A 17,012-nucleotide genomic window follows, 5' to 3' on the forward strand; every position below is an offset into this window, starting at 1 on the left:
TCACTTAGTTTGAGGGAAAGTAAGAATGAGACCTCGTGGCAGTATATTAGCACTTCTGACTCCAGATCAGAAGGTTGCGTGTTCAAATCACATCACGGTTAGTTGAGCTATTTTTAATGGGTAACATTGTGCACAGACCTCATAACACACAGGAACTAAATTATTGCAAATGTCTCTTAGACTAACAGTTTTACTTAGTTTGAGGGGAAATGCAAATGAGACCTCGTGGCGCAATGGTAGCGTGTCTGACTCCAGATCAGAAGGTTGCGTGTTCAAATCACGTCGGGGTCAGTTGAGTTACCTATCATAGGTAATGTTGTGCACAGATATCATAACCAATGGCAGCTAAATTATTGCAAATGTCTCTTAGACTAACAGTTTCACTTAGTTTGAGGGAAAGTAAGAATGAGACCTCATGGCACAATGGTAGCATGTCTAACTCCAGATCAGAAGGTTGTGTGCTCAAATCACATCAGGGTCAGCTGAGTTTCCTATAGTAGGTAACATTGTGTACTGATCTCATAACCAATGGCAACTAAATCATTGCAAATGTCTCTAAGACTAACAGTTTCACTTAGTTTGAGGGAAAGTAAGAATGAGACCTCATGGCACAATGGTAGCATGTCTAACTCCAGATCAGAAGGTTGTGTGTTCAAATCACATTGGGGTCAGTTGAGCTGTTTTTAATGTGTAACATTGTGCACAGACCTCATAACACACAGGAACTAAATTATTACAAATGTCTCTTAGACTAACAGTTTTACTTAGTTTGAAGGAAAATGCAAATGAGACCTTGTGGCGCAATGATAGCACGTCTAACTCCAGATCAGAAGGTTGCGTGTTCAAAACACGTCGGGGTCGGTTGAGTTACCTATCGTAGGTAACGTTGTGCACAGATATTGTAACCCGGGGGAGCTGAATTATTGCAAATGTCTCTTAGACTAACAGTTTCACTTAGTTTGAGGGAAAGTAAGAATGAGACCTCATGGCACAATGGTAGCACATCTGACTCCATATCAGAAGGTTGTGTGTTCAAATCACATTGGGGTCAGTTGAGCTATTTTTAATGGGTAACATTGTGCACAGACCTCATAACACACAGGAACTGTTATTGCAAATGACTCTTAGACTAACAGTTTTACTTAGTTTGAGGGAAAACACAAATGAGACCGCGTGGCGCAATGGTACCGCGTCTGACTCCAGATCAGAAGGTTGCGTGTTCAAATCACGTCGGGGTCAGTTGAGTTACCTATAGTAGGTAACGTCGTGCACAGAAGTTGTAACCTGGGGTAACTAACAGTTTCACTTAGTTTGAGGGAAAGTAAGAATGAGACCTCGTGGCAGGATGTTAGCACTTCTGTCTCCATATCAGAAGGTTGCGTGCTCAAATCACATCACAGTCAGTTCAGCTATTTTTAATGGGTAACATTGTGCACAGACCTCATAACACACAGGAACTAAATTATTGCAAATGTCTCTTAGACTAACAGTTTTACTTAGTTTGAGGGGAAATGCAAATGAGACCTCGTGGCGCAATGGTAGCGCGTCTGACTGCAGCTCAGAAGGTTGCGTGTTCAAATCACGTCGGCGTCAGTTGAGTTACCTATCATAGGTAATGTTGTGCACAGATATCATAACCAATGGCAGCTAAATTATTGCAAATGTCTCTTAGACTAACAGTTTCACTTAGTTTGAGGGAAAGTAAGAATGAGACCTCATGGCACAATGGTAGCATGTCTAACTCCAGATCAGAAGGTTGTGTGCTCAAATCACATCAGGGTCAGCTGAGTTTCCTATAGTAGGTAACATTGTGTACTGATCTCATAACCAATGGCAACTAAATCATTGCAAATGTCTCTAAGACTAACAGTTTCACTTAGTTTGAGGGAAAGTAAGAATGAGACCTCATGGCACAATGGTAGCATGTCTAACTCCAGATCAGAAGGTTGTGTGTTCAAATCACATTGGGGTCAGTTGAGCTGTTTTTAATGGGTAACATTGTGCACAGACCTCATAACACACAGGAACTAAATTATTACAAATGTCTCTTAGACTAACAGTTTTTCTTAGTTTGAGGGAAAATGCAAATGAGACCTTGTGGCACAATGGTAGCACGTCTGACTCCAGATCAGAAGGTTGTGTGTTCAAATCACATTGGGGTCAATAGAGCCATTTTTAATGGGTAACATTGTGCACAGACCTCATAACACACAGGAACTAAGTTATTGCAAATGTCTCTTAGACTAACAGTTTTACTTAGTTTGAGGGAAAATGCAAATGAGACCTCGTGGCGCAATGGTAGCGCATCTGACTCCAGATTAGAAGGTTGCGTGTTCAAATCACGTCAGGGTCAGTTGAGTTACCTATAGTAGGTAACGTCATGCACAGATATCGTAACCCGGGGGAACTAAATTATTGCAAATGTCTCTTAGACTAACAGTTTTACTTAGTTTGAGGGAAAACACAAATGAGACCTCGTGGCAGTATATTAGCACTTCTGACTCCAGATCAGAAGGTTGCATGTTCAAATCACATCACGGTTAGTTAAGCTATTTTTAATGGGTAACATTGTGCACAGACCTCATAACACACAGGAACTAAATTATTGCAAATGTCTCTTAGACTAACAGTTTTACTTAGTTTGAGGGGAAATGCAAATGAGACCTCGTGGCGCAATGGTAGCGTGTCTGACTCCAGATCAGAAGGTTGCATGTTCAAATCACATCAGGGTCAGCTGAGTTTCCTATAGTAGGTAACATTGTGTACTGATCTCATAACCAATGGCAACTAAATCATTGCAAAAGTCTCTTAGACTAACAGTTTTACTTAGTTTGAGGGAGAGTAAGAATGAGACCTCATGGCACAATGGTAGCATGTCTAACTCCAGATCAGAAGGTTGTGTGTTCAAATCACATTGGGGTCAGTTGAGCTGTTTTTAATGGGTAACATTGTGCACAGACCTCATAACACACAGGAACTAAATTATTACAAATGTCTCTTAGACTAACAGTTTTACTTAGTTTGAGGGAAAATGCAAATGAGACCTTGTGGCACAATGGTAGCACGTCTGACTCCAGATCAGAAGGTTGTGTGTTCAAATCACATTGGGGTCAATAGAGCCATTTTTAATGGGTAACATTGTGCACAGACCTCATAACACACAGGAACTAAGTTATTGCAAATGTCTCTTAGACTAACAGTTTTACTTAGTTTGAGGGAAAATGCAAATGAGACCTCGTGGCGCAATGGTAGCACATCTGACTCCAGATCAGAAGGTTGCGTGTTCAAATCACGTCAGGGTCAGTTGAGTTACCTGTAGTAGGTAACGTCATGCACAGATCTTGTAACCCAGAGTAACTAAATTATTGCAAATGTCTCTTAGACTAAAAGTTTCACTTAGTTTGAGGGAAAGTAAGAACAAGACCGCATGGCAGGATGTTAGCACTTCTGACTCCAGATCAGAAGGTTGCGTGTTCAAATCACATCACAGTTAGTTGAGCTATTTTTAATGGGTAACATTGTGCACAGACCTCATAACACACAGGAACTAAGTTATTGCAAATGTCTCTTAGACTAACAGTTTTACTTAGTTTGAGGGAAAACCCAAATGAGACCTCGTGGCGCAATGGTAGCGCGTCTGACTCCAGATCAGAAGGTTGCGTGTTCAAATCACGTCGGGGTCAGTTGAGTTACCTATCATAGGTAACATTGTGCACAGATATTGTAACCCGGGAGAACTAAATTATTGCAAATGTCTCTTAGACTAACAGTTTCACTTAGTTTGAGGGAATGTAAGAATGAGACCTCGTGGCAGTATATTAGCACTTCTGACTCCAGATCAGAAGGTTGCGTGTTCAAATCACATCACAGTTAGTTGAGCTATTTTTAATGGGTAACATTGTGCACAGACCTCATAACACACAGTAACTAAATTATTGCAAATGTCTCTTAGACTAACAGTTTTACTTAGTTTGAGGGGAAATGCAAATGAGACCTCGTGGCGCAATGGTAGCGTGTCTGACTCCAGATCAGAAGGTTGCGTGTTCAAATCACGTCGGGGTCAGTTGAGTTACCTATCATAGGTAATGTTGTGCACAGATATCATAACCAATGGCAGCTAAATTATTGCAAATGTCTCTTAGACTAACAGTTTCACTTAGTTTGAGGGAAAGTAAAAATGAGACCTCATGGCACAATGGTAGCATGTCTAACTCCAGGTCAGAAGGTTGTGTGTTCAAATCACATTGGGGTCAGTTGAGCTGTTTTTAATGGGTAACATTGTGCACAGACCTCATAACACACAGGAACTAAATTATTACAAATGTCTCTTAGACTAACAGTTTTACTTAGTTTGAAGGAAAATGCAAATGAGACCTCGTGGCGCAATGATAGCACGTCTAACTCCAGATCAGAAGGTTGCGTGTTCAAAACACGTCGGGGTCGGTTGAGTTACCTATCGTAGGTAACGTTGTGCACAGATATTGTAACCCGGGGGAGCTGAATTATTGCAAATGTCTCTTAGACTAACAGTTTCACTTAGTTTGAGGGAAAGTAAGAATGAGACCTCATGGCACAATGGTAGCACATCTGACTCCATATCAGAAGGTTGTGTGTTCAAATCACATTGGGGTCAGTTGAGCTATTTTTAATGGGTAACATTGTGCACAGACCTCATAACACACAGGAACTGTTATTGCAAATGACTCTTAGACTAACAGTTTTACTTAGTTTGAGGGAAAACACAAATGAGACCGCGTGGCGCAATGGTACCGCGTCTGACTCCAGATCAGAAGGTTGCGTGTTCAAATCACGTCGGGGTCAGTTGAGTTACCTATAGTAGGTAACGTCGTGCACAGAAATTGTAACCTGGGGTAACTAACAGTTTCACTTAGTTTGAGGGAAAGTAAGAATGAGACCTCGTGGCAGGATGTTAGCACTTCTGTCTCCATATCAGAAGGTTGCGTGCTCAAATCACATCACAGTCAGTTCAGCTATTTTTAATGGGTAACATTGTGCACAGACCTCATAACACACAGGAACTAAATTATTGCAAATGTCTCTTAGACTAACAGTTTTACTTAGTTTGAGGGGAAATGCAAATGAGACCTCGTGGCGCAATGGTAGCGCGTCTGACTGCAGCTCAGAAGGTTGCGTGTTCAAATCACGTCGGGGTCAGCTGAGTTTTCTATAGTAGGTAACATTGTGTACTGATCTCATAACCAATGGCAACTAAATTATTGCAAATGTGCGGGGTCAGTTGAGTTACCTGTAGTAGGTAACGTCATGCACAGATCTTGTAACCCAGAGTAACTAAATTATTGCAAATGTCTCTTAGACTAAAAGTTTCACTTAGTTTGAGGGAAAGTAAGAACAAGACCTCATGGCAGGATGTTAGCACTTCTGACTCCAGATCAGAAGGTTGCGTGTTCAAATCACATCACAGTTAGTTGAGCTATTTTTAATGGGTAACATTGTGCACAGACCTCATAACACACAGGAACTAAGTTATTGCAAATGTCTCTTAGACTAACAGTTTTACTTAGTTTGAGGGAAAACCCAAATGAGACCTCGTGGCGCAATGGTAGCGCGTCTGACTCCAGATCAGAAGGTTGCGTGTTCAAATCACGTCGGGGTCAGTTGAGTTACCTGTCATAGGTAACGTCGTGCACAGATATTGTAACCCAGGAGAACTAAATTATTGCAAATGTCTCTTAGACTAACAGTTTCACTTAGTTTGAGGGAAAGTAAGAATGAGACCTCGTGGCAGTATATTAGCACTTCTGACTCCAGATCAGAAGGTTGCGTGTTCAAATCACATCACGGTTAGTTGAGCTATTTTTAATGGGTAACATTGTGCACAGACCTCATAACACACAGGAACTAAATTATTGCAAATGTCTCTTAGACTAACAGTTTTACTTAGTTTGAGGGGAAAAGCAAATGAGACCTCGTGGCGCAATGGTAGCGTGTCTGACTCCAGATCAGAAGGTTGCGTGTTCAAATCACGTCGGGGTCAGTTGAGTTACCTATCATAGGTAATGTTGTGCACAGATATCATAACCAATGGCAGCTAAATTATTGCAAATGTCTCTTAGACTAACAGTTTCACTTAGTTTGAGGGAAAGTAAGAATGAGACCTCATGGCACAATGGTAGCATGTCTAACTCCAGATCAGAAGGTTGTGTGCTCAAATCACATCAGGGTCAGCTGAGTTTCCTATAGTAGGTAACATTGTGTACTGATCTCATAACCAATGGCAACTAAATCATTGCAAATGTCTCTAAGACTAACAGTTTCACTTAGTTTGAGGGAAAGTAAGAATGAGACCTCATGGCACAATGGTAGCATGTCTAACTCCAGATCAGAAGGTTGTGTGTTCAAATCACATTGGGGTCAGTTGAGCTGTTTTTAATGGGTAACATTGTGCACAGACCTCATAACACACAGGAACTAAATTATTACAAATGTCTCTTAGACTAACAGTTTTACTTAGTTTGAGGGAAAATGCAAATGAGACCTTGTGGCACAATGGTAGCACGTCTGACTCCAGATCAGAAGGTTGTGTGTTCAAATCACATTGGGGTCAATAGAGCCATTTTTAATGGGTAACATTGTGCACAGACCTCATAACACACAGGAACTAAGTTATTGCAAATGTCTCTTAGACTTGGGGCAGCGTGTGGCTCAGTGGGCTAAGCCGTGTGCCTGTAATCACAAGGTCGCCGGTTCAAGCCCAGCCTCAGCACGTCTGCAGGTCCTTGAGCAAGACCCTCAATCCCCAGCTCCCTGGGCGCCACTACAGGTGGCTGCCCTTCACAGACAGCTTGCTCTACAAAAAGCAAGTTGAGGGAGGCGTAAAAACAATTTCCCCACAGGGATCAATAAAGTATCAATTATTACTAACAGTTTTACTTAGTTTGAGGGAAAGCAAAAATGAGACCTCGTGGCAGGATGTTAGCACTTCTGTCTCCAGATCAGAAGGTTGCATGTTCAAATCACATCACGGTCAGTTGAGCTATTTTTAATGGGTAACATTGTGCACTGACCTCATAACACACAGGAACTAAGTTATTGCAAATGTCTCTTAGACTAACAGTTTTACTTAGTTTGAGGGGAAAGGCAAATGAGACCTCGTGGCGCAATGGTAGCACGTCTGACTCCAGATCAGAAGGTTGCGTGTTCAAATCACGTCGGGGTCAGCTGAGTTTTCTGTAGTAGGTAACATTGTGTACTGATCTCATAATCAAAGTCATTGCAAATGTCTTTTAGACTAACAATTTCACTTAGTTTGAGGGAAAGTAAGAATGAGACCTCATAGCACAATGGTAGCATGTCTAACTCCAGATCAGAAGGTTGCGTGTTCAAATCACATCACGGTTAGTTGAGCTATTTTTAATGGGTAACATTGTGCACAGACCTCATAACACACAGGAACTGTTATTGCAAATGTCTCTTAGACTAACAGTTTTACTTAGTTTGAGGGAAAATGCAAATGAGACCTTGTGGCGCAATGGAAGCGCGTCTGACTCCAGATCAGAAGGTTGCGTGTTCAAATCACATCGGGGTTTGTTGAGTTACCTATCATAGGTAACGTTGTGCACTGATATTGTAACCCGGGGTAACAAAATTATTGCAAATGTCTCTTAGACTAACAGTTTCACTTAGTTTGAGGGAAAGTAAAAATGAGACCTCGTGGCAGGATGTTAGCACTTCTGTCTCCAGATCAGAAGGTTGCGTGTTCAAATCACATCACGGTCAGTTGAGCTATTTTTAATGGGTAACATTGTGCACAGACCTCATCACACAGGAACTAAGTTATTGCAAATGTCTCTTAGACTAACAGTTTTACTTAGTTTGAGGGGAAACACAAATGAGACTTCGTGGCGCAATGGTAGCGCGTCTGACTCCAGATCAGAAGGTTGCGTGTTCAAATCACGTCGGGGTCAGTTGAGTTACCTATCATAGGTAACGTTGTGCACAGATGTTGTAACGCGGGAGAACTAAATTATTGCAAATGTCTCTTAGACTAACAGTTTCACTTAGTTTGAGGGAAAGTAAGAATGAGACCTCGTGGCAGGATGTTAGCACTTCTGACTCCAGATCAGAAGGTTGTGTGTTCAAATCACGTCGGGGTCAGCTGAGTTTTCTATAGTAGGTAACATTGTGTACTGATCTCATAACCAATGGCATCAAAGTCATTGCAAATGTCTTTTAGACTAACAATTTCATTTAGTTTGAGGGAAAGTAAGAATGAGACCTCATAGCACAATGGTAGCATGTCTAACTCCAGATCAGAAGGTTGTGTGTTCAAATCACATTGGGGTCAGTTGAGCTATTTTTAATGGGTAACATTGTGCACAGACCTCATAACACACAGGAACTAAGTTATTACAAATGTCTCTTAGACTAACAGTTTTACTTAGTTTGAGGGAAAATGCAAATGAGACCTCGTGGCGCAATGGTAGCACATCTGACTCCAGATCAGAAGGTTGCGTGTTCAAATCACATCAGGCTCAGTTGCGTTACCTATCATAGGTAACGTTGTGCACAGATATTGTAACCCGGGAGAACTAAATTATTGCAAATGTCTCTTAGACTAACAGTTTCACTTAGTTTGAGGGAAAGCAAAAATGAGACCTCGTGGCAGGATGTTAGCACTTCTGTCTCCAGATCAGAAGGTTGCATGTTCAAATCACATCACGGTCAGTTGAGCTATTTTTAATGGGTAACATTGTGCACTGACCTCATAACACACAGCAACTAAGTTATTGCAAATGTCTCTTAGACTAACAGTTTTACTTAGTTTGAGGGGAAAGGCAAATGAGACCTCGTGGCGCAATGGTAGCACGTCTGACTCCAGATCAGAAGGTTGCGTGTTCAAATCACGTCGGGGTCAGCTGAGTTTTCTGTAGTAGGTAACATTGTGTACTGATCTCATAATCAAAGTCATTGCAAATGTCTTTTAGACTAACAATTTCACTTAGTTTGAGGGAAAGTAAGAATGAGACCTCATAGCACAATGGTAGCATGTCTAACTCCAGATCAGAAGGTTGCGTGTTCAAATCACATCACGGTTAGTTGAGCTATTTTTAATGGGTAACATTGTGCACAGACCTCATAACACACAGGAACTGTTATTGCAAATGTCTCTTAGACTAACAGTTTTACTTAGTTTGAGGGAAAATGCAAATGAGACCTTGTGGCGCAATGGAAGCACTTCTGACTCCAGATCAGAAGGTTGCGTGTTCAAATCACATCGGGGTTTGTTGAGTTACCTATCATAGGTAACGTTGTGCACAGATATTGTAACCCGGGGTAACAAAATTATTGCAAATGTCTCTTAGACTAACAGTTTCACTTAGTTTGAGGGAAAGTAAAAATGAGACCTCGTGGCAGGATGTTAGCACTTCTGTCTCCAGATCAGAAGGTTGCGTGTTCAAATCACATCACGGTCAGTTGAGCTATTTTTAATGGGTAACATTGTGCACAGACCTCATCACACAGGAACTAAGTTATTGCAAATGTCTCTTAGACTAACAGTTTTACTTAGTTTGAGGGAAAACACAAATGAGACCTCGTGGCGCAATGGAAGCACGTCTGACTCCAGATCAGAAGGTTGCGTGTTCAAATCACGTCGGGGTCAGTTGAGTTACCTATCATAGGTAACGTTGTGCACAGATATTGTAACCCGGGGTAACAAAATTATTGCAAATGTCTCTTAGACTAACAGTTTCACTTAGTTTGAGGGAAAGTAAAAATGAGACCTCGTGGCAGGATGTTAGCACTTCTGACTCCAGATCAGAAGGTTGCGTGTTCAAATCACGTCGGGGTCAGCTGAGTTTTCTATAGTAGGTAACATTGTGTACTGATCTCATAACCAATGGCATCAAAGTCATTGCAAATGTCTTTTAGACTAACAATTTCATTTAGTTTGAGGGAAAGTAAGAATGAGACCTCATAGCACAATGGTAGCATGTCTAACTCCAGATCAGAAGGTTGCGTGTTCAAATCACATCACGGTTAGTTGAGCTATTTTTAATGGGTAACATTGTGCACAGACCTCATAACACACAGGAACTGTTATTGCAAATGTCTCTTAGACTAACAGTTTTACTTAGTTTGAGGGAAAATGCAAATGAGACCTTGTGGCGCAATGGAAGCACTTCTGACTCCAGATCAGAAGGTTGCGTGTTCAAATCACATCGGGGTTTGTTGAGTTACCTATCATAGGTAACGTTGTGCACAGATATTGTAACCCGGGGTAACAAAATTATTGCAAATGTCTCTTAGACTAACAGTTTCACTTAGTTTGAGGGAAAGTAAAAATGAGACCTCGTGGCAGGATGTTAGCACTTCTGTCTCCAGATCAGAAGGTTGCGTGTTCAAATCACATCACGGTCAGTTGAGCTATTTTTAATGGGTAACATTGTGCACAGACCTCATCACACAGGAACTAAGTTATTGCAAATGTCTCTTAGACTAACAGTTTTACTTAGTTTGAGGGAAAACACAAATGAGACCTCGTGGCGCAATGGAAGCACGTCTGACTCCAGATCAGAAGGTTGCGTGTTCAAATCACGTCGGGGTCAGTTGAGTTACCTATCATAGGTAACGTTGTGCACAGATATTGTAACCCGGGGTAACAAAATTATTGCAAATGTCTCTTAGACTAACAGTTTCACTTAGTTTGAGGGAAAGTAAAAATGAGACCTCGTGGCAGGATGTTAGCACTTCTGACTCCAGATCAGAAGGTTGCGTGTTCAAATCACGTCGGGGTCAGCTGAGTTTTCTATAGTAGGTAACATTGTGTACTGATCTCATAACCAATGGCATCAAAGTCATTGCAAATGTCTTTTAGACTAACAATTTCATTTAGTTTGAGGGAAAGTAAGAATGAGACCTCATAGCACAATGGTAGCATGTCTAACTCCAGATCAGAAGGTTGTGTGTTCAAATCACATTGGGGTCAGTTGAGCTATTTTTAATGGGTAACATTGTGCACAGACCTCATAACACACAGGAACTAAGTTATTACAAATGTCTCTTAGACTAACAGTTTTACTTAGTTTGAGGGAAAATGCAAATGAGACCTCGTGGCGCAATGGTAGCACATCTGACTCCAGATCAGAAGGTTGCGTGTTCAAATCACATCAGGCTCAGTTGCGTTACCTATCATAGGTAACGTTGTGCACAGATATTGTAACCCGGGAGAACTAAATTATTGCAAATGTCTCTTAGACTAACAGTTTCACTTAGTTTGAGGGAAAGCAAGAATGAGACCTCGTGGCAGTATATTAGCACTTCTGACTCCAGATCAGAAGGTTGCGTGTTCAAATCACATCACGGTTAGTTAAGCTATTTTTAATGGGTAACATTGTGCACAGACCTCATAACACACAGCAACTAAATTATTGCAAATGTCTCTTAGACTAACAGTTTTACTTAGTTTGAGGGGAAATGCAAATGAGACCTCGTGGCGCAATGGTAGCGTGTCTGACTCCAGATCAGAAGGTTGCGTGTTCAAATCACGTCGGGGTCAGTTGAGTTACCTATCATAGGTAATGTTGTGCACAGATATCATAACCAATGGCAACTAAATCATTGCAAATGTCTCTTAGACTAACAGTTTCACTTAGTTTGAGGGAAAGTAAGAATGAGACCTCATGGCACAATGGTAGCATGTCTGACTCCAGATCAGAAGGTTGCATGTTCAAATCACATCAGGGTCAGCTGAGTTTCCTATAGTAGGTAACATTGTGTACTGATCTCATAACCAATGGCAACTAAATCATTGCAAATGTCTCTTAGACTAAAAGTTTTACTTAGTTTGAGGGAGAGTAAGAATGAGACCTCATGGCACAATGGTAGCATGTCTAACTCCAGATCAGAAGGTTGTGTGTTCAAATCACATTGGGGTCAGTTGAGCTGTTTTTAATGGGTAACATTGTGCACAGACCTCATAACACACAGGAACTAAATTATTACAAATGTCTCTTAGACTAACAGTTTTTCTTAGTTTGAGGGAAAATGCAAATGAGACCTTGTGGCACAATGGTAGCACGTCTGACTCCAGATCAGAAGGTTGTGTGTTCAAATCACATTGGGGTCAATAGAGCTATTTTTAATGGGTAACATTGTGCACAGACCTCATAACACACAGGAACTAAGTTATTACAAATGTCTCTTAGACTAACAGTTTTACTTAGTTTGAGGGAAAATGCAAATGAGACCTCGTGGCGCAATGGTAGCACATCTGACTCCAGATCAGAAGGTTGCGTGTTCAAATCACATCAGGCTCAGTTGCGTTACCTATCATAGGTAACGTTGTGCACAGATATTGTAACCCGGGAGAACTAAATTATTGCAAATGTCTCTTAGACTAACAGTTTCACTTAGTTTGAGGGAAAGCAAAAATGAGACCTCGTGGCAGGATGTTAGCACTTCTGTCTCCAGATCAGAAGGTTGCATGTTCAAATCACATCACGGTCAGTTGAGCTATTTTTAATGGGTAACATTGTGCACTGACCTCATAACACACAGCAACTAAGTTATTGCAAATGTCTCTTAGACTAACAGTTTTACTTAGTTTGAGGGGAAAGACAAATGAGACCTCGTGGCGCAATGGTAGCACGTCTGACTCCAGATCAGAAGGTTGCGTGTTCAAATCACGTCGGGGTCAGCTGAGTTTTCTGTAGTAGGTAACATTGTGTACTGATCTCATAATCAAAGTCATTGCAAATGTCTTTTAGACTAACAATTTCACTTAGTTTGAGGGAAAGTAAGAATGAGACCTCATAGCACAATGGTAGCATGTCTAACTCCAGATCAGAAGGTTGCGTGTTCAAATCACATCACGGTTAGTTGAGCTATTTTTAATGGGTAACATTGTGCACAGACCTCATAACACACAGGAACTGTTATTGCAAATGTCTCTTAGACTAACAGTTTTACTTAGTTTGAGGGAAAATGCAAATGAGACCTTGTGGCGCAATGGAAGCGCGTCTGAATCCAGATCAGAAGGTTGCGTGTTCAAATCACATCGGGGTTTGTTGAGTTACCTATCATAGGTAACGTTGTGCACAGATATTGTAACCCGGGGTAACAAAATTATTGCAAATGTCTCTTAGACTAACAGTTTCACTTAGTTTGAGGGAAAGTAAAAATGAGACCTCGTGGCAGGATGTTAGCACTTCTGTCTCCAGATCAGAAGGTTGCGTGTTCAAATCACATCACGGTCAGTTGAGCTATTTTTAATGGGTAACATTGTGCACAGACCTCATCACACAGGAACTAAGTTATTGCAAATGTCTCTTAGACTAACAGTTTTACTTAGTTTGAGGGAAAACACAAATGAGACCTCGTGGCGCAATGGAAGCACGTCTGACTCCAGATCAGAAGGTTGCGTGTTCAAATCACGTCGGGGTCAGTTGAGTTACCTATCATAGGTAACGTTGTGCACAGATATTGTAACCCGGGGTAACAAAATTATTGCAAATGTCTCTTAGACTAACAGTTTCACTTAGTTTGAGGGAAAGTAAAAATGAGACCTCGTGGCAGGATGTTAGCACTTCTGACTCCAGATCAGAAGGTTGCGTGTTCAAATCACGTCGGGGTCAGCTGAGTTTTCTATAGTAGGTAACATTGTGTACTGATCTCATAACCAATGGCATCAAAGTCATTGCAAATGTCTTTTAGACTAACAATTTCATTTAGTTTGAGGGAAAGTAAGAATGAGACCTCATAGCACAATGGTAGCATGTCTAACTCCAGATCAGAAGGTTGTGTGTTCAAATCACATTGGGGTCAGTTGAGCTATTTTTAATGGGTAACATTGTGCACAGACCTCATAACACACAGGAACTAAGTTATTACAAATGTCTCTTAGACTAACAGTTTTACTTAGTTTGAGGGAAAATGCAAATGAGACCTCGTGGCGCAATGGTAGCACATCTGACTCCAGATCAGAAGGTTGCGTGTTCAAATCACATCAGGCTCAGTTGCGTTACCTATCATAGGTAACGTTGTGCACAGATATTGTAACCCGGGAGAACTAAATTATTGCAAATGTCTCTTAGACTAACAGTTTCACTTAGTTTGAGGGAAAGCAAGAATGAGACCTCGTGGCAGTATATTAGCACTTCTGACTCCAGATCAGAAGGTTGCGTGTTCAAATCACATCACGGTTAGTTAAGCTATTTTTAATGGGTAACATTGTGCACAGACCTCATAACACACAGGAACTAAATTATTGCAAATGTCTCTTAGACTAACAGTTTTACTTAGTTTGAGGGGAAATGCAAATGAGACCTCGTGGCGCAATGGTAGCGTGTCTGACTCCAGATCAGAAGGTTGCGTGTTCAAATCACGTCGGGGTCAGTTGAGTTACCTATCATAGGTAATGTTGTGCACAGATATCATAACCAATGGCAACTAAATCATTGCAAATGTCTCTTAGACTAACAGTTTCACTTAGTTTGAGGGAAAGTAAGAATGAGACCTCATGGCACAATGGTAGCATGTCTGACTCCAGATCAGAAGGTTGCATGTTCAAATCACATCAGGGTCAGCTGAGTTTCCTATAGTAGGTAACATTGTGTACTGATCTCATAACCAATGGCAACTAAATCATTGCAAATGTCTCTTAGACTAAAAGTTTTACTTAGTTTGAGGGAGAGTAAGAATGAGACCTCATGGCACAATGGTAGCATGTCTAACTCCAGATCAGAAGGTTGTGTGTTCAAATCACATTGGGGTCAGTTGAGCTGTTTTTAATGGGTAACATTGTGCACAGACCTCATAACACACAGGAACTAAATTATTACAAATGTCTCTTAGACTAACAGTTTTTCTTAGTTTGAGGGAAAATGCAAATGAGACCTTGTGGCACAATGGTAGCACGTCTGACTCCAGATCAGAAGGTTGTGTGTTCAAATCACATTGGGGTCAGTTGAGCTGTTTTTAATGGGTAACATTGTGCACAGACCTCATAACACACAGGAACTAAGTTATTGCAAATGTCTCTTAGACTAACAGTTTTACTTAGTTTGAGGGAAAATGCAAATGAGACCTCGTGGCGCAATGGTAGCGCATCTTACTCCAGATTAGAAGGTTGCGTGTTCAAATCACGTCAGGGTCAGTTGAGTTACCTATAGTAGGTAACATCGTGCACAGATATTGTAACCCGGGGGAACTAAATTATTGCAAATGTCTCTTAGACTAACAGTTTTACTTAGTTTGAGGGAAAACACAAATGAGACCTTGTGGCGCAATGGAAGCACGTCTGACTCCAGATCAGAAGGTTGCGTGTTCAAATCACGTCAGGGTCAGTTGAGTTACCTATAGTAGGTAACGTCATGCACAGATATCGTAACCCGGGGGAACTAAATTATTGCAAATGTCTCTTAGACTAACAGTTTTACTTAGTTTGAGGGAAAACACAAATGAGACCTCGTGGCAGTATATTAGCACTTCTGACTCCAGATCAGAAGGTTGCATGTTCAAATCACATCACGGTTAGTTAAGCTATTTTTAATGGGTAACATTGTGCACAGACCTCATAACACACAGGAACTAAATTATTGCAAATGTCTCTTAGACTAACAGTTTTACTTAGTTTGAGGGGAAATGCAAATGAGACCTCGTGGCGCAATGGTAGCGTGTCTGACTCCAGATCAGAAGGTTGCGTGTTCAAATCACATCAGGGTCAGCTGAGTTTCCTATAGTAGGTAACATTGTGTACTGATCTCATAACCAATGGCAACTAAATCATTGCAAAAGTCTCTTAGACTAACAGTTTTACTTAGTTTGAGGGAGAGTAAGAATGAGACCTCATGGCACAATGGTAGCATGTCTAACTCCAGATCAGAAGGTTGTGTGTTCAAATCACATTGGGGTCAGTTGAGCTGTTTTTAATGGGTAACATTGTGCACAGACCTCATAACACACAGGAACTAAATTATTACAAATGTCTCTTAGACTAACAGTTTTACTTAGTTTGAGGGAAAATGCAAATGAGACCTTGTGGCACAATGGTAGCACGTCTGACTCCAGATCAGATGGTTGTGTGTTCAAATCACATTGGGGTCAATAGAGCCATTTTTAATGGGTAACATTGTGCACAGACCTCATAACACACAGGAACTAAGTTATTGCAAATGTCTCTTAGACTAACAGTTTTACTTAGTTTGAGGGAAAATGCAAATGAGACCTCGTGGCGCAATGGTAGCGCGTCTGACTCCAGATTAGAAGGTTGCGTGTTCAAATCACGTCGGGGTCAGTTGAGTTACCTATAGTAGGTAACGTCGTGCACAGATATTGTAACCCGGGGGAACTAAATTATTGCAAATGTGTCTTAGACTAAAAGTTTTACTTAGTTTGAGGAAAAAGAAGAAAGAGACCCTGTGGCGCAATAGTAGCGCGTCTGACTCCAGATCAGAAGGTTGTGTGTTCAAATCACGTCGGGGTCAGTTGCGTTACCTATCATAGGTAACGTTGTGCACAGATATTGTAACCCGGGGTAACAAAATTATTGCAAATGTCTCTTAGACTAACAGTTTCACTTAGATTGAGGGAAAGTAAAAATGAGACCTCGTGGCAGTATGTTAGCACTTCTGACTCCATATCAGAAGGTTGCGTGTTCAAATCACATCACGGTTAGTTGAGCTATTTTTAATGGGTAACATTGTCCACAGACCTCATAACACACAGGAACTAAATTATTGCAAATGTCTCTTAGACTAACAGTTTTACTTAGTTTGAGGGGAAATGCAAATGTGACCTCGTGGCGCAATGGTAGCGTGTCTGACTCCAGATCAGAAGGTTGCGTGTTCAAATCACGTCGGGGTCAGTTGAGTTACCTATCAAAGGTAAAGTTGTGCACAGATATTGTAACCTGGGGGAACTAAATTATTGCAAATGTCTCTTAGACTAACAGTTTCATTTAGTTTGAGGGAAAGTAAGAATGAGACCTCATGGCACAATGGTTGCACATCTGACTCCAGATCAGAAGGTTG

General features: G+C 41.1%; 1 protein-coding gene and 34 non-coding genes across 35 annotated transcripts in view; 34 read left to right on the plus strand and 1 right to left on the minus strand.

Moving 5' to 3' along the window:
- kcnip4a (potassium voltage-gated channel interacting protein 4a) overlaps positions 1-17,012 on the minus strand; it is a 196,149-nt gene that overhangs the window by 163,085 nt on the left and 16,052 nt on the right. The window lies entirely within an intron of this gene.
- On the plus strand, positions 220-291 carry trnaw-cca (transfer RNA tryptophan (anticodon CCA)). The gene has a single exon. It is a non-coding gene; the product is annotated as a tRNA-Trp (tRNA).
- Positions 980-1,051, plus strand: trnaw-cca (transfer RNA tryptophan (anticodon CCA)). Its single transcript has one exon. It is a non-coding gene; the product is annotated as a tRNA-Trp (tRNA).
- trnaw-cca (transfer RNA tryptophan (anticodon CCA)) lies at positions 1,168-1,239 on the plus strand. The gene has a single exon. It is a non-coding gene; the product is annotated as a tRNA-Trp (tRNA).
- trnaw-cca (transfer RNA tryptophan (anticodon CCA)) lies at positions 2,092-2,163 on the plus strand. Its single transcript has one exon. It is a non-coding gene; the product is annotated as a tRNA-Trp (tRNA).
- trnaw-cca (transfer RNA tryptophan (anticodon CCA)) lies at positions 2,282-2,353 on the plus strand. Its single transcript has one exon. It is a non-coding gene; the product is annotated as a tRNA-Trp (tRNA).
- trnaw-cca (transfer RNA tryptophan (anticodon CCA)) lies at positions 3,042-3,113 on the plus strand. Its single transcript has one exon. It is a non-coding gene; the product is annotated as a tRNA-Trp (tRNA).
- Positions 3,232-3,303, plus strand: trnaw-cca (transfer RNA tryptophan (anticodon CCA)). The gene has a single exon. It is a non-coding gene; the product is annotated as a tRNA-Trp (tRNA).
- trnaw-cca (transfer RNA tryptophan (anticodon CCA)) lies at positions 3,612-3,683 on the plus strand. Its single transcript has one exon. It is a non-coding gene; the product is annotated as a tRNA-Trp (tRNA).
- On the plus strand, positions 3,992-4,063 carry trnaw-cca (transfer RNA tryptophan (anticodon CCA)). The gene has a single exon. It is a non-coding gene; the product is annotated as a tRNA-Trp (tRNA).
- On the plus strand, positions 4,562-4,633 carry trnaw-cca (transfer RNA tryptophan (anticodon CCA)). The gene has a single exon. It is a non-coding gene; the product is annotated as a tRNA-Trp (tRNA).
- trnaw-cca (transfer RNA tryptophan (anticodon CCA)) lies at positions 4,750-4,821 on the plus strand. The gene has a single exon. It is a non-coding gene; the product is annotated as a tRNA-Trp (tRNA).
- Positions 5,104-5,175, plus strand: trnac-gca (transfer RNA cysteine (anticodon GCA)). Its single transcript has one exon. It is a non-coding gene; the product is annotated as a tRNA-Cys (tRNA).
- On the plus strand, positions 5,565-5,636 carry trnaw-cca (transfer RNA tryptophan (anticodon CCA)). Its single transcript has one exon. It is a non-coding gene; the product is annotated as a tRNA-Trp (tRNA).
- Positions 5,945-6,016, plus strand: trnaw-cca (transfer RNA tryptophan (anticodon CCA)). Its single transcript has one exon. It is a non-coding gene; the product is annotated as a tRNA-Trp (tRNA).
- trnaw-cca (transfer RNA tryptophan (anticodon CCA)) lies at positions 6,515-6,586 on the plus strand. Its single transcript has one exon. It is a non-coding gene; the product is annotated as a tRNA-Trp (tRNA).
- On the plus strand, positions 7,128-7,199 carry trnaw-cca (transfer RNA tryptophan (anticodon CCA)). Its single transcript has one exon. It is a non-coding gene; the product is annotated as a tRNA-Trp (tRNA).
- Positions 7,497-7,568, plus strand: trnaw-cca (transfer RNA tryptophan (anticodon CCA)). Its single transcript has one exon. It is a non-coding gene; the product is annotated as a tRNA-Trp (tRNA).
- On the plus strand, positions 7,875-7,946 carry trnaw-cca (transfer RNA tryptophan (anticodon CCA)). Its single transcript has one exon. It is a non-coding gene; the product is annotated as a tRNA-Trp (tRNA).
- trnaw-cca (transfer RNA tryptophan (anticodon CCA)) lies at positions 8,825-8,896 on the plus strand. The gene has a single exon. It is a non-coding gene; the product is annotated as a tRNA-Trp (tRNA).
- Positions 9,572-9,643, plus strand: trnaw-cca (transfer RNA tryptophan (anticodon CCA)). The gene has a single exon. It is a non-coding gene; the product is annotated as a tRNA-Trp (tRNA).
- Positions 10,518-10,589, plus strand: trnaw-cca (transfer RNA tryptophan (anticodon CCA)). The gene has a single exon. It is a non-coding gene; the product is annotated as a tRNA-Trp (tRNA).
- trnaw-cca (transfer RNA tryptophan (anticodon CCA)) lies at positions 11,468-11,539 on the plus strand. The gene has a single exon. It is a non-coding gene; the product is annotated as a tRNA-Trp (tRNA).
- trnaw-cca (transfer RNA tryptophan (anticodon CCA)) lies at positions 12,038-12,109 on the plus strand. Its single transcript has one exon. It is a non-coding gene; the product is annotated as a tRNA-Trp (tRNA).
- trnaw-cca (transfer RNA tryptophan (anticodon CCA)) lies at positions 12,608-12,679 on the plus strand. The gene has a single exon. It is a non-coding gene; the product is annotated as a tRNA-Trp (tRNA).
- trnaw-cca (transfer RNA tryptophan (anticodon CCA)) lies at positions 13,355-13,426 on the plus strand. The gene has a single exon. It is a non-coding gene; the product is annotated as a tRNA-Trp (tRNA).
- trnaw-cca (transfer RNA tryptophan (anticodon CCA)) lies at positions 14,305-14,376 on the plus strand. Its single transcript has one exon. It is a non-coding gene; the product is annotated as a tRNA-Trp (tRNA).
- trnaw-cca (transfer RNA tryptophan (anticodon CCA)) lies at positions 14,875-14,946 on the plus strand. The gene has a single exon. It is a non-coding gene; the product is annotated as a tRNA-Trp (tRNA).
- Positions 15,065-15,136, plus strand: trnaw-cca (transfer RNA tryptophan (anticodon CCA)). Its single transcript has one exon. It is a non-coding gene; the product is annotated as a tRNA-Trp (tRNA).
- On the plus strand, positions 15,255-15,326 carry trnaw-cca (transfer RNA tryptophan (anticodon CCA)). The gene has a single exon. It is a non-coding gene; the product is annotated as a tRNA-Trp (tRNA).
- Positions 15,635-15,706, plus strand: trnaw-cca (transfer RNA tryptophan (anticodon CCA)). Its single transcript has one exon. It is a non-coding gene; the product is annotated as a tRNA-Trp (tRNA).
- On the plus strand, positions 16,015-16,086 carry trnaw-cca (transfer RNA tryptophan (anticodon CCA)). The gene has a single exon. It is a non-coding gene; the product is annotated as a tRNA-Trp (tRNA).
- On the plus strand, positions 16,205-16,276 carry trnaw-cca (transfer RNA tryptophan (anticodon CCA)). Its single transcript has one exon. It is a non-coding gene; the product is annotated as a tRNA-Trp (tRNA).
- trnaw-cca (transfer RNA tryptophan (anticodon CCA)) lies at positions 16,395-16,466 on the plus strand. Its single transcript has one exon. It is a non-coding gene; the product is annotated as a tRNA-Trp (tRNA).
- trnaw-cca (transfer RNA tryptophan (anticodon CCA)) lies at positions 16,775-16,846 on the plus strand. Its single transcript has one exon. It is a non-coding gene; the product is annotated as a tRNA-Trp (tRNA).

Source organism: Paramormyrops kingsleyae, chromosome 12 (assembly GCF_048594095.1).
Source record: "Paramormyrops kingsleyae isolate MSU_618 chromosome 12, PKINGS_0.4, whole genome shotgun sequence".
In the NCBI taxonomy this organism is placed as follows: Eukaryota; Metazoa; Chordata; class Actinopteri; order Osteoglossiformes; family Mormyridae; genus Paramormyrops; species Paramormyrops kingsleyae.